This window comes from Apium graveolens, chromosome 4 (assembly GCF_009905375.1).
Source record: "Apium graveolens cultivar Ventura chromosome 4, ASM990537v1, whole genome shotgun sequence".
Lineage (NCBI taxonomy): Eukaryota > Viridiplantae > Streptophyta > Magnoliopsida > Apiales > Apiaceae > Apium > Apium graveolens.
The window spans coordinates 268,916,356-268,932,104 of record NC_133650.1 but is presented as its reverse complement, the minus strand read 5'-3'; positions in this window follow the sequence as shown (position 1 = coordinate 268,932,104).

Genomic DNA, 15,749 nt, shown 5'->3' with positions numbered 1-15,749 from the left:
GATCTTTATGATCTTCTTTCAGAGCTTATTATTAGGCATGAGACTGTTTAGAGAAAAATACTCCAGTCTAGTCTATTTTATATTTTTACAGACTTAAATGTTACAACACAAAATAAAAATTTAGATTACAATACAACTTACTTAGGTTTGTCAATTTGACTTAGTCTTGTTAAGGTACTGGCATGTCTTGCACAACAATCTCCCCCAATTTGTGAGAAGATTGCTTATCACAAATTCATGCCCGTTAAAAAGACTAACCCCAAGCTACAATGAACAATTTAGACTTTACATACAAATTGACAGAAATATAACATTTGACATTAAATGGTCATTGAAATTTTAACAAGAACATTCATTACATGAAATCTTCATAGCCTGACTCCTTTCTAATGAGATCTATAAGAGTCACTAACACTTCCATTTCTTCTAAAATTTCAGTTCCTCTTAAAACTTCCACAAGTTTGAGCCACTCATCTAATGAATAACCATTTAAATAACCATCCATAAACCTGGAAAATCTGCCAATCTTGATGTTCATAAAATGTCCATCTTTGGAGAGTCTGCTCAACCCTTTTGCTTTAAGCTCATTTGATATTTTCTCAATTCTTTCCAGTTTTTCAGCATATTTACTATCTCTTTCTTCCTTCTCAGCTTTTTCCTTTTGCAATTTTCTCATCTCTTTCTTTCACCCATATACAATACACAGCTTTCCAGAACCTTGTAATAGTATCTTTATCCTTCATTAGAGTGATCACTTTTTTAAACTTTGTGGTTGAAAGTGTGTTCATTAGATTGCTTCCAAGTAGAGTGAAAGAACCATCATCATAATAAATTCTGACTTCTGTATATGATATAACCCATACTATGACTATTTCTTCAGCTAGTTATTGAAAATATTCTTCATCTGTGTGGCACCAATTTAGTGGAAGAAAGTCAGTTTGATCATAGAAATTCCATAATGATCTCTCAGTAACTGGAAGTTGCTTTGCTTTTCTTCCAACAGATTTAAAGTGCGTCTTTATTGGAGGTTTATATGATGGTAGAGTTGTGATTTTCTTCAATCTGGTTTGAGTGGAAGTGATTGGAATTTTGAGAAGTGAGTTTGCAGTTGGATTGTATAGAAATTTTGGCTTTGAGGTGAGAGATGGTTGAGTGTTTGAGTTTGTTGGATTTGAAGGTTGAGCTTGGTTGGTTTGGATTTTTAGGGTTTGTTGTTGTTGTGATTGTGATCCATCTTCCTTTTTCTTCCTTCTTCTCCTCTCTTGCTGTCATCTCCCTTATTTTCATCTTATTTTTTGCCCTTGTCACCTGTTGCTTTTGAGGATTGACTTGGATTTGAGCCAGAAGGAGGTTGATCACTTTGTCAATTATTGTATGCACTTTGTCAATTATCACATCCAACTCAGATGCTCTCAGTCTTTGGAGATTGGAGAGAGACACCTGGAGACATCTGTCCAGACCACAGTCATTCACACTAGCTATGATTCTCTTTTCCAGAAATTTATCAACCTGGACAATTACCACTCTCACAAAGTTAATGTTGTTGGCCAAAGCCCTCTTGTATATGATGTAGTTGTTGTGGAGAGATGCCCTTAAAACTGACAGAAGTTCATTGAGTTCCTGATCTTGACAAGGTTCTTCTACAGCTTTTAGGAGTCTGTCTTGTCCAACATCTTTTAAGAATTGAGCTTTAGAAGAGCCCGTGATTAATTTGCCAGGCTCCTTTGACTTACCAGCATCCTTGGATTGTTGAATCCTAGCTTTTATCTCCCCCTTAGTCTTGGAACGGGGAGTTGGTAATTCTGGCCTCGCAGACTCAGGAAGTGCAGGTAGTAAGATATTGAGCTTGCCCATGATGGCTTCCAAAGCAACAAAATTTTGCATTTATAAGTGCTGGTGGGAGTCCACCAATGCTTGAATGTCTGCATGTTGACTCTGCACCAGTGTAGTGAGAGCATGTACTTGAGCTGTGAGTTGGTCATTGGAGGTTTGCAGAGTAGAGACTTGACCTTGAAGTGCTTGAATTTGGAGATTAATTGATGTAGAGGTAGGTTGTTGAGAGCTTGAAGGAATAGAGGGGCCAAATGTGTCTTGCACAACTTGTTTGATACCCTCCATGAGAAGTGCAGAAGGCTCATATATGCTTTGGTGAAGCTGGTTCAACTTGAGCTTTGTGTCATTTGAACATGTGATTTGTTGTTGAACCACTTCATGGAGAGCAATAAAAGATTTTCTGAGATTTTTGACATCTTTTTCCATAGAATTTAGATTTAGCCTTGACATTTGGTCAGCAAAATGTTTAAACTTTGAGATGATCTTGACTTGAGAAGGTATGATCTCATCCATCTTCTCTTTCACCGGCTTCCTTATCTTGTCTTCATGACCAGTCAGCTTCAGTTCTAGAGCTTTACCAAATAGGTGAAAAGCCTTGAGTTGAGCTTTGTAAACTCTAGTGACTGCATCATAGACATCCTGTGGAGTCAAGACCTTGGCATTACTTCCAAGAATAGTGACATATTCATCCTTAAACCTAGCCAAGACCTGATCCATTTCCAAAAAAATCTTTAGACAACCATGAATCTACATTCCCGTCTTGTTCTGCATCATTTACAATTTTCTCCTTCTATTTTTCAACTTCTTCATTGTATGTTAGCAGAATGGCTTGATAGTCTTGGTTTCTCATATCTGAAGTAAGTAGATGTTGTGAGATATTGGCTAATCCTGAAATCTGCTCAACAAGAAGATCATCCACAGTTGTAGGTTGAGAGTCAGTTGTATATAGCCATTGTGAGATGAGATGTGGTTGTTGAGATTAAGAATTTGAGGGTTGATGTGTAGGATTAGAACCACCTGTGACATGAGTCACAGTTTGACTCACAGATTTCTCTATGTTTATGACAGGGTGTTGTTCCTCACTAGTTGTAGGAACCTCCAATTGAATTGGAGAGGATTTGACTGTGCTAATGTCATTTCCAACAGCCTCAAACCCTTGTGTGTCTTGCACCACACTGTCACTTAAATGTGCTATACTTGCCTCTCCCATAACAGGGTCATTGGCAATTGTACTCCCAACTTCAATTGTCAGAGCAATTTCAGCTAGGATTTTGAGGGGAGTTGTTCCTGGAACGGGAACCTCCAATTGAATTGGAGAGGATTTAGATAACCCCCCCCTCAGAATTACTACCCTCAAACCTTGAAGTCTGTGAAGACTGATTTGCACATGAAGGTGCATTTGTGACCTCCATGGGGTCTTTAGTAAAAACTGATGACCCCCCCCCCATGGTTTTGATGGTGTCGTTAAGGTCTACCCCAGCTAGTAGCCTCTCACCATCTAAATGAGGTGTCTGGGTGGTGAGCAAGGTTTCTTGAACCATGTCACTTGATTGACTTTGCACTTGAGGAATGGATTCAAGTGTTGTATGTGAAGAAGAAATTTGAGAGAGATTAAGAGTTATTGGTCAGTAGTGAGTGTTGGCAGCTCCCCCTGAATGGATGAGGGAGTTTCAAGAGATGTGCTCTCCTTGTGTGTGTCATCATTGTTTCTTCTTCCATACACTTGTATTTGATCAATTGATGGTTATGCAGACTCTTTACATGGTGCATTTGGGAGAATGCTCTTTTTAATAGAGATACCCTGTTGAGAGGATGCACCTAGAGTCTGTTCAAGTCCCTTGTTTATAACTACATCCTTTTGAGAGGATCCAGAGGTGTCTAGAGTGGTCAACTCAGTTTGTTTAGCCTTCTTTGGTTTTCTGACCAAGGGACACTCAGTTGGTGTTTGTTCCTCACCACTCTCATTCAACACAGTAAGGGTTATTTCCTTTCTCTTCTTTTTACTCACTTCACCCTTTTGAGAGGATAAAGTGGTTGGTTTCCTAGCAGCTATTGGTTTTGAAGAAGTAGGCTCAACATGGGTAGGTTCCTGTGGGTGTGCCTGTGTTTGTACTTTCACAGGATCAGGAACCATTGTTGCACTAGAATGAATTAAATTGGCCCTCATGTCAGGCATATGATAAGGATAGATCTTAAATCTTTCAATCACGAAAGGTGTTAACTTAAGACCCGCATGTACCTTATTTTTAGTAGTAAGTGATCCAAATATAATTTTGGACACTTACTTACAGTTGCCTATTAATGACCTATTTACACCCTCAAGCATATGTATGTCACTTACTTTATGATTTAAAGCAGACATTATAAATCTAGGAAGAAAAATTTCTTTACCTCTAGAAGTGAATGGCATGATGAGCCTGGTGCTCAATTCCTCCAGAATGTAGTGTCCTACATTGATCTGTTTGTTGTGAGCCACTGAGTAGACCAGCTTGTGAACAACACTGGAAATGTTGTCAAATCCTGATTTCCTGCAAGTGAAAGCTCTAATCACAGAATCAAACAGAAAGGACCACTCCATTCTCAGATTTTTCTTGTTCAAGCTAGCCAAGTTAATCTTCTTAGAGTAGTTGATAAAATCCAAGAATTCATACAGCTCCTCCAGAGTTAGAATCCCTACTACCATGTCAGTTGGAATGTTCAAGGCCAGGTTCATATCAGCTTCAGTTATCTTAACCTGTTGTCCTTTGATTTGGTAATTAACCACTAGACTTGAAGATTGATCTTCATGCACAACTGTCCTAGCTACAGCTGTGTTCCAGAAATCACCCAATACATCCAGATAGAGAACTGGGTTAGCTGTAAGAGCTCCAATAAAGTATGTTTCTATAAGAACTTGACAAAGCTTTTAAAAGCTTCAGGTGCTTGATTTGCATCTAAGAATGCAAGGAAGTTGGTCTCCTTTGGGATGAAGGGTACAATAATAATTGTTGCCATTGTTGTAATTGTGAGGATAAATGGGTAAAAGAAATTAGTGAGAAAGGGTTTGAAACAAGAGAGAAATCGGTTTGGAATTGAACAAACTAGGTCAATTAGAGTTCTCGAAGGCCTAAGTATATGTATGTTGAGATGTCTGGGTATTTATAGTAAAAGAAAATGACTTGTCGAGAACTCAAAAACAAACGTTTAGGATTTATCTATCGAGAAGTCATAAAAAGTTAAAAACATATCGATAAGTTATTTTGTTTATTCTTGTAGAGAACTAAAAATAAACCTATTGAGATGTCTAATAAATGCCCAGTTGTCCAAAATGGACTGAATTGTTTCCATTTTTTTGAATAAATCAAAATAAAATCAGAATAATTTTGCCAAAAGTATTTTACCAAAATAATTTATTGGATTAAATTATTTCAGTTCTGAATTATAAGTCTAAAATTATACTTGTAGAGAACTCTGTGAATTATCACTTATAGAGAATTCTACGATGACTTATCGATAAGTCATAATAAAGCTTATCGAGAAGTCACTCGAGAAGTCAGTAAATTGACTTATCGAGAACTCACTCGAGAAGTCTTAAAATGACCTGTCGATAAGTCAATTAGACTTATCGAGAACTCAGTTCTCTATATACTTTTGATCACTTTGATTTTACCTTGTGCTAATTTTACATATTGAAAATGTAAATCAACAATCAGGTAGTTTACTTAGAATTTTGAAAAATTCCAAGCTGAATACTGAATTTTGAAAAATAAAAATGCAGAGATTTCTGAAATATTTATAGTTCATATTTCAGTTAATTTCCATTTAATCAAATAAATTTTGATTTAATAGAAATTAATCTGCTGCAAAACATTAGCTGAGTTCTTGCCTTAGGATGAAGAATTAAGCATTCCAATTTCACCTACAAGTCTAGTGAAAGTTGCTTCATCCAAAGGTTTAATAAAAAAGTGAGCTAATTGTTTTTTTGTTGAAACAAAAATAATCTCAATGGTACCATTTGTAGCATGTTCTCTAATAAAATGGTACCTTACATCAACGTGCGTTGTTCTAGAATGATTAACTGGATTAACCACTATAGATATAGCACTAGTATTGTCACACATGATTGGAATCTTGTGTAACACTAGGCCATAATCCATTAGCTGATTTCTAATCCAAAGCACTTGAGCAAAACAACTTCCTGCAGCTATGTATTCATCCTCTGTTGTAGAATTTGACACAGATTGTTATTTCTTGCTATACCAGGATACCAGTCTTTGTCCTAGAAACTGACAGCTTCCACTAGTACTCTTTCTGTCAACTCTGCATCCAGCAAAATCTGCATCTAACAAAATCTGCATCTGTGTATCCAACAGCTTCAAAACCAGTTCCCTTAGGATACCATAATCCCAAGTTTGGAGACCCCTTCAAGGATCTAAAAATTCTCTTCACAGCTATCAAATGTGATTCTTTTGGATTGGCTTGAAATCTTGCACATAGACATGTTGCAAACATGATGTCTGGTCTACTTGCAGTTAAGTAAAGTAATGATCCAATCATTCCTCTATAGCTTGAAATATCTACACTCCTGCCCTTGTTATCTTCATCCAACTTTGTTGCTGTAGACATAGGTGTAGATACAGGTGAACAATCAACCATGCCAAAAAAATTTAATAAGTCTTTAACATACTTAGTTTGGCTGATGAAGATTCCATCACTTCTTTGACGGACTTGAAGTCCAACAAAGTAACTTAATTCCCCCATCATACTCATTTCATATTCACTCTGCATAAGCTTAGAGAATCTTTGGCAAAGCTTTTCATTTGTAGAACCAAAAATAATATCAGCCACATAGATCTGAACTAGGATCATATCATCACCATGCTTCTTGTAGAAGACAGTCTTGTCTATGATACCTCTAGTAAAATCATGTTTAAGTAAGAATTCTGATAATGTATTATACCAAACTCTAGGTGCCTGCTTTAGTCCATATAGAGCCTTGAGTAGTTTGTACACAAAATTTGGAAATTCTGGATCTTCAAAGCCAGGTGGCTATTGCACATAAACTTCTTCTTCTAAGTCACCATTTAGGAAGGCACTCTTTACATCCATTTGATACGCTTTAAAATTTGAATGTGTAGCAAATGCTAGAAAAATCCTTATTGCTTCAAGTCTTACAATTGGAGCAAAAGTTTCATCATAATCAATTCCTTCTTCCTGTGAATAGCCTTTGTAACCAACCTTGCCTTGTTTCTGGTAACTACACCATTTTCATCCATCTTGTTCCTGAACACCCATTTTTTTCCAATTACGCTTCTGTTCCTTGGTGCAGGAACTAACTCCCAAACTTTTTTTCTTTCAAACTGATTAACCTCTTCTTTCATAGCAGATATCCAATCAGGATCCATTAGAGCTTCTTCAATTTTCTTAGGCTCTACGACAAAAAACATGCATGTAGACACTCATTAGCAGTTGCACTTCTAGTCCTTACACCAGCATTGGGATCACCAATTATTGCATTTGGATTATGACTCTTGTCCCATTTTCTGGTGTGAGTTTGTTGACTGTTGCCTTCATCATTTCCCTCATTATTGGTATGACTAGTAGAACCTTCTTCTCTTTCTCCCCCTGAGTTTGTACTATCAAATTCAGGTGTATGAGATGAACTTCCATTTTCATGATTTTCTTGTTCAGCAGTCTCTTCATTTATCATCTGTTGTACATTAACTTCAGCCTCTTCATTAGAATCACTGTCAATGTTGAGATTTTCAAATACAAGGGCTTCAGCTTCATTATCATTAAGGCATTCCAAGCCTGGACACTTGTCATCATCAAAAGTCACATATGTGCTTTCCATAATTTTCTTTTGATCAATTACATAGTCCTTGTAGGAAGTTTTCTCCAATGAATATCCCAGAAAAATTGCTTCAAAAACCTTTGAGTCAAATTTTTCCACATATTCAGAGTTGTCTTTTAAAATATAACACTTGATTCCAAACACATGAAGATGCTTTACAGTAGGGTTTCTCTTAGACATGATTGAGTAAGGTGATTTTCCATGAATCTTGTTAATAAGATATCTATTTTGAGTGTAGCATGCAGTGTTAATAGCTTCTTCCCAAAAACTAGTTGGAAACTTGGCATCTTGCAGCATTGTCCTAGCGGCCTCTACTAATGTTCTGTTCTTTCTATCAACTACCCCATTTTGTTGAGGTGTTCTAGCAGCTGAGAATTCTTGAACAATGCCTTTATTTCTGCAGAATTCACTCAATGTTGCATTTCTGAATTCTGTCCCATTATCACTTATCAATCTCTTCACACAGTGTTGATCTTCAGCCTATTTTTCTATCTTCTTTATGTGCTCAATTATGATGTGTGGAGTCTCATCCTTGGAGAGAATAAATTCTACCCAAGTGTACCTTGAGAAATCATCCACAATCACAAGTGCATATTTCTTTCTTGAAATTGATAAGACATTTACTGGCCCAAATAAGTCCATGTGAATAAGTTGTAAAGGTGCACTTATGGAATTCACAATTTTGACTTGTGACTTGATCTTTTCATTTTTCCTTTATGACAAGCTTCACAAACTTCAATTTGAGCAAACTCTAATTTTGGCATGTCTCTCACTAGCTCTTTCTTGACTAGAGTGTTGATTGCCTTGTAGTTCAGATGTGAGAGTTTCTTATGCCATAACTTGCTTTGCTCTATAGATGACTTGGTGTAGAAGCAACAAATTCCATCCTCATTTGTTGAGTCCAAGTCTGAAACAAACAAGCTTCCTTTCAGAGCAACTTCATTGGTTTTCTTGTTGATGAGTGTACATTCTTCTTTATCAAAAAGAACTTTAAAACCTTTGTTTGCAAACTTGCTGACATTGAGAAGATTTACTTACCAGCTACCAATGTTACATCATCAATGACAACATTTACTAAAACAATTTTGCCATATCCCATTGTGAATCCTTTGTTGTTGTCTCCAAAGGTCACCAAAGGGCCAACCTTCTTCTCAGTTGTGATAGTAGGGCCTTATCACCTTTCATATGCCTGGAGCATCCACTGTCTATGATCCATATGACTTTCTTCATTTTTCCCTGCATACAATGAGGATTAAGTGTGTTTAGCAACCCAAGCAATGTTGGGTACTTTCTTCTTGTTAACTGATTTAGCATAAGTAGAGTTAGAAGTCTCAGAAAGAGTTGCATTCATAGATATTTGTGCATTTTTCCTTGTAGTTGTAGATCTAATACTAACTTCTTTGAGATCTACTCTCAACTTGTGACAACTTTTCATCACTTTCATGTTGCAAGGGATGCAATCAAACTTGTCACAAAATGAGTAGGGATCATTTGCATTTGCTTCATTGTACTTGTATGTTCCTTCTACTGACTTGCTAACAACCTTTTTACAAAGGTGAGTTTGATGATTCACAGAGCCACATTTTTGACATTGTTTTCTTGGAACATCTGCAACATAAGCAAATTTGTTGCTTTTGTTTATCCTTATCTTCCCATTTCTATTTTTCTTTTTCTTTCTTGCATTTTCAGTTTTCATTTCCTTGACAGGTGTCTTGGAATCTTGGTTGACCTGGGCTTCTTCTCAGCTGTGGAAGTTGGAGTTGTTTCTGCATTATTCTTCTCATTATCTTCATCATCAATTTCTTACTTTATGATCAACTCTTTTTCACTGAAATCTACTTCACATGCCTTGAACATAGGTGAACCAACCTTTTTCAGCATAACTGGAACATCTTCATTTTTTGTTGTTTTTCCTTTGCCACCGTTATTCCCTAACAATACAACAAGAATTACAAAAGGGAGGTTGAATGTAATTTTGGCTACTTTTTCAAGGTTTTAAAAACTGTTCTAACTGAATATATATAAGTGTTTGATTTGCAGAGTGCGGAATGAAAGAGTTATATAAATCAAGACACAAAGTAATAAAAACACAAGTTTTTAAAACTTTCTGGTGGATTTCAATGAATCCATATATATATATATATCAGTTTGAGAACTCTGTGTAGCTTAAAATGGCTCACAACTGCTTTACAAGTAGAACAAACAAACTACAGAGAAATTCTTGACAAGTACAACTTTTTCTATCTCTCTTTAAAATGTGTTTGCTTAGTTGAATCTTCTACTAGCTATACTTGGTTTATATATCACCAAGTTTACATGACAATAAGATAAGATAATAAAAAACACATCTAGTCTAACTCCATGCTTCTTCACTACTCTATTCCAGCATCTTTGAATATCTTCATAATTACATGAAAATGGTAATGCTTCTTTGTTCTCAAATTCCTGCTTAACAGGCTGCCACATTTTTTTTGCAAACACCCAACGCATGTGACTGTGTTGTCACTGTCAATAGATATTTGAATTTGATCATCCGTCGGGTACATGTTTATCATCCGTCGGGTAGCTTTGTTGATCATCCATCGGGTAGCTTTGTTGATCATATATCGGGTAGCTATTTTTTACTTGACTCCATTTCACTTATACAAAATTACAAGACATCTCATATTTACAATTAATCAACCTATTCTGCATATCCACTAGTAGTCAACATGACTCATATACTCCTACAGAATCTACACAAAGTTGTTTGCAGAAATGTGCTACAATACTTATTTGTTACATAAGCTACTCACCCGGTGGATGTCAAGTTGTCATCCGTCAGGACTATATTAAATCATCCGTCGGGACTATATTTGATCATCCATCGAGTGCTACAAAATTCACTAAGTTAAATCTACTAAGGTGTTTTGTTTAATTTATCATCAAGTTCATAACATATTCCTAACAATCTCCCCCAATTTATGTCTACTGAAAATTTAGCCATAAATTAAGAGAAACTTGATGATAACAAAACACCCTAATGATACAGATCGAAAAGTAGAAGATAAAACTGATAAGTGCTACAATATTTACTGAAAATTGAACAAAACAAAGTATATAAAGAAATCTCACAATCAATTTTCAAGGTGCTCCTCTAGTCTGAGCAGATAAATCTATTTCCTTGATTGTCTGAATTTCTTCCCAAGCCTCCTGTTGTTTTCCTCTATTTGACTCTGGAGTTGTCTGTGGAATTCAAGTTCATCAGCTTCAGATAAATCCAACATTTCTTGCATTTTTAAAAGAGTTTCATTGCTAGAGATACTCAGTTGGTCATCCAGTCTGAAGAATCTTCTAACTCCCTTATCATCCATGAATTCCATCAGCCAATAAGGCCTCAAATGCACTCTCTTTCCTGTGAAGGGAATAGACAGAGTTTTTGGAAGTGCATCTTTGGCTCTATTGCTCCTTAGCTCCTCTATTTTCTTTAGGACAGGATCAAGCTCCCAATTCGTGAGCGATTAGGAAACGTTCCGCAGTTTCCTGTAGGCGTTGATGCCGTTGTAGCTGAGGTAGGAACTATTAGTAGGCTAGGCTTTCAACTTTTGTTGTACCAGACTTATGTATCTATATGAATTGTAATAATGGTAAAGAAATGTAAATTTATTCAGAAACCCTCTTGAGGTGTAATGGCTTATAATGTGGAATAAAATGACTTGTGTTATTTTTGGTATTCATCTCTGAGACTATAACTTGTGGCGTGTGTGTGTATATTGTGGGGTCACAATACAGAGTAGTTGATTGTTTATTAAGATTGGGTGTTATTAAGGGAAATAGAACTCGTGACAACCCGGATCCCCGACCCCGGATTATGTATATGCATTATTTTGTGATAGATGCATGATGGTTGTTAGCAAATCTTGCGATATATTGGAGCATGCTGATATGGTATATATGCATGTCTGTTTCATAATCTTGATATCTAATTGTTGATTCAAATGCTTATAAGTTGCATAATACCTATGCTAGAGATAAGCAGTAGTTGCCTATACCCTTAGTATAGGGGACCCAAAGGTGAACATTTTCTAAACCGGGAGTCGATGTTCCCGAGTATAATATATATATATATATATATATTTATATATATATGAATAGTTTTCAAAACTATTAATCGAATAAGGTTTATTCGATAACTATATTTTACTAAATGAATATTATTTTGAATATTCATTCGAGGACTTATGACTCCGCTTATTTTACTTAATGAATATTATTTTGAATATTCATTCGAGGACTTATGACTCCGCTTATTTTATTAAATAATATTCTTTATTTTATTAAAGAATAATATTTCGATAATCAAACTTATTTTCGATTATTCAAATAAAGATCGTACTTTCGTATAAGTATATCTTTGGTTATTTTTATTCATTTCAAGTATGAGTTTTATAACTTTTACTTCAATTATTTTTATAAAGATTATCCTTTATGGGAATATTATTTAAATAATAATATTAAGATATTTTCTAAATATATCGGGACTGATTTATTTCATTAAATCAGCATTACTCCAGACATTCTTAAAAATGTTTTCGAGTCTTCAAAATGATTTTAAAAGTTAGGGCGGATCCCAAAACTCATTTTTATATATAAGATCCACCTTTCGAAGGGGATTTAAATACTCGCTCAAAACCTGAGGGATCCGGCTCTGTGGTGTATTTTATATTTGCAACAAGGTTGCTGTTTGGATAAAAGAGTTTTTGATTACTTACCCAACACTCGGGAAGTAAAATTCTTGGAACAAGTTAATCCATTAACAGGCACCGCCTGGGAAATATCGGTGAGTTTTCCTTTCCAACTAGATACGACTTTTTGGTGGAGCCGTATCAACAAGTTTCTACTTGGGGAAAGGGGGGACGAGCTTTACGTTTCAGAGTCATGGATTTCATCTGAACTAGGAGTGGCGTAGGTGGTCGAGTGGCGCCGGCCCAGCCTTATTATATTATCCCAAATGGCCTGGAAGTTCCGCTAAGACGGTCCATTCCTTAGGAGTCCAAGCTCAAAACCATGTTTTAAAAGCCCGTATTTCAAACAAAATCATTGGCCCTATTTTTCCAAAAATGCCCTATACCATATCGCTATTCTGAACCCCTAGACGTTTTACAAATTGACCTTTTTTCGCGAAAAATGACTTTTTCGGGCCCCTTCGGGTACCAAAAACCCCACAAAAATCACATTTTTATTTTTATATGATCATGGAATTATCATATATCACTTTTCTTAGCATTTTTGTAATATTCACAATTTTTGGGAATTTTTTAGTATTTATTTTGTATTTATTAAATATTTAAAAATTCAATATTAATACCCAAAAATTATAAAAATTGGGGCCAAATATTTTTATTAGGGGTGTAATTAGACCCTTAATTTTATTTAGGGGTATTATTTTATATAGTATAAATAGCTGATTTTTCAGTAATTAATTATTAATTTTAATTAAAAATCAACAAAATCAACAGAAAATTCAGAAAGAGTAATTAGGGTTCTTGAGTGTTCTTGCGGATCAAAGCCAATTTGAAGGTGATTCCGGAACCCAAATTGTTCATGTAAGTATTCGTTTTGAAGCCCAAGAATCATAGTTTCTGATTATGCAATTAATTTTAGTGTTTGATTTCTGGATTTTAATTTCATTTTTCGGGTCTAATTTCTTGAATTCGGGTTTCATTTTTGATTGTTTGTTTGATGATTCTGTTAGTATAGATGTATAGATCGTCGTTTTGTGAGTCGATTGGCACCGGTTTTGTCGAGGTTGGTTCCGGGTTTGTGCTCGCCGGAAAACCGCCGTCGATGGCGGCTGTTCTTCGTGATTGTGGCGTCGGGGACGATGGAGAACGAAGGGGACGGCTGGGAATCGATCACAGGGTGATTACAAGATTGATTTTGATAGAAAACGAAGGAAAAGACGGGCCGATTTGACTGTGTTGCTCGCCGTTATTTCGCCGGAATTGGGCTGCCGGCGTCGGAGTTCTTCTGGGCAGCAGTGTTCTTCGCGACTCGGGTTCGACCCGGTTTACAACCCGGAAACGACCCGGGTTTAATCCTAAAAACCCAAACCCTGACTGCTATTTTGTGTTTCTGGATTTTTATTTATTTATTTTATTTTCTGAAAATTAGAAATTAGTTTTAATAATTCTAATAATTAGCTAAAAATTAGATTTAAATTCTGAAAAATAATATTATTAACTTCTGAATTATTTTATTAAATTATAAATTCGAATGTAATTATTTAATTAATTATTAAATTATTTATCTAATTATTTATTAATTATCTAATTAATTAATAATTAGGTAATTAATTAATAGATAAGGATTAAATAATATGATTAATAATTCGATAATTAGTTAATATTACGAATAGTGATTCGATAATGAGAATTATTATTCGACCGTTAGTTATTCGAATAATATTGCAGTAATTTTTCGTACCGTATAATTAAATACCGATAATTAATTGATTAGCGAATCATTTAAATTCCAATAATAATATATTAGTTCGGTAGTATTCGAGAATAGTGCGTAACTCGTATTTATACGAGTGATTAATCGTTGAGTTGGTTTATAATTCGAGTAATTCGTAGTTATTCGATAAATAGCGTATCAGTTAATTAAATCGATTGATTATTTGTAAATAATCAATCTAATCAAATAAATAATGATGAGTTGTAAATATTTGTAATAAATTGTGATTAATCCTAATAGTTAGGGATTAATTATTTTAAATTAGTAAATAATTATCTATTAATTATTTATTAGTTATTTATTTATTAAATATTTTAAAAGTGATTAATTATTTCGATAATTAATCACATAATTTTCGATAAATCATAACTTCTTCATTTTAACTCCAAAAATTATAGAGAAATTATTTTTGACTTTGATTTTTCTTAAATAATTATTTAAAATTATTTTGGGATTTAAAAATTAGCAATAATTATTTATATTGAATAATAAATTGAATTATCAGTGTTTAATTGATAATAATTCAACCGTTAGTCCGAATTGAGCGAAACGAAGACTGCTGACTCAGAAAAATGAATTCTTTTCACTAAAAATAATATGAAGACCTAATTTCTTCTCGAAATTAGTTGATTTTATTGATTGCTTAATTATCAATAGAAATGCATGCCGAGACGAGTTCGAAAAATTCCGGAGAAATGGGAAATGAAGCAGAAGGTGATCAACGGAGCAATCAGCGAGTCGATTTCGATTCTAAAAATTATTTTAACTATAAAAATGATTATGTGCTTATGTGCTTATGTGTATTATGTGGTTAATCGAGTCTTACTTGCTTATATGTAATATTCGAGTTGGTTATAAACGTATGGGTAAATAGTAGGAACAAAATGAAGTCGATTTAAGGTGTAACCGAAGTACAAAATGACTTAACCAATCTATTTTGCTAACAGAAACTAAGCCAGCAAGGTAGGTCAAGTAGGGGATAGACGGAAGTGATTTAATTGCAGTAAGTCGCACAGAAGGCAAGTTTCTCCCCTATTCTATTTTCCAGAATAGTGATATTCTCTTCAGATTCTTATTATATTTGCATTACTTTAATTCCTTTATTCATATCTCAGTTCAATTCTTGAATTATTTGTTAGGAATATGTGTATTAGTTTGATGATAAGTTAAACAAAACACTTAAGTAGGAATCTTGGCTATCTGTTGAAGGAGTAGCTTTACCTAGCAATAAGTTTAGTATTGTAGCACATTTGATTCTCTGGATTCAAGTTGTAATTCTTAGATGTTGTAGGAAAGTAAGTCATGTTGACTACTAGTGGATATGCAAATAGGAGGGCTAATTGTAAATATTTCATGCCTTGTAATTTTGTATAAGTGAAGAAGTATCAACTGATATTGAAGACCTTCAACGGATAAGAAACAAAGCTTCAACGGATATCTCTAATGCTTCAACGGATAATATCCATCAACGGATAAGTGCTTCAACGAATAAAGACTTTAACTGATAATGCATCAACGGATAAAGCTTCAATGGATAAAGCCTCAACGGATAAGGCATCAACGGATGAAAGCTTCAACGGATGCT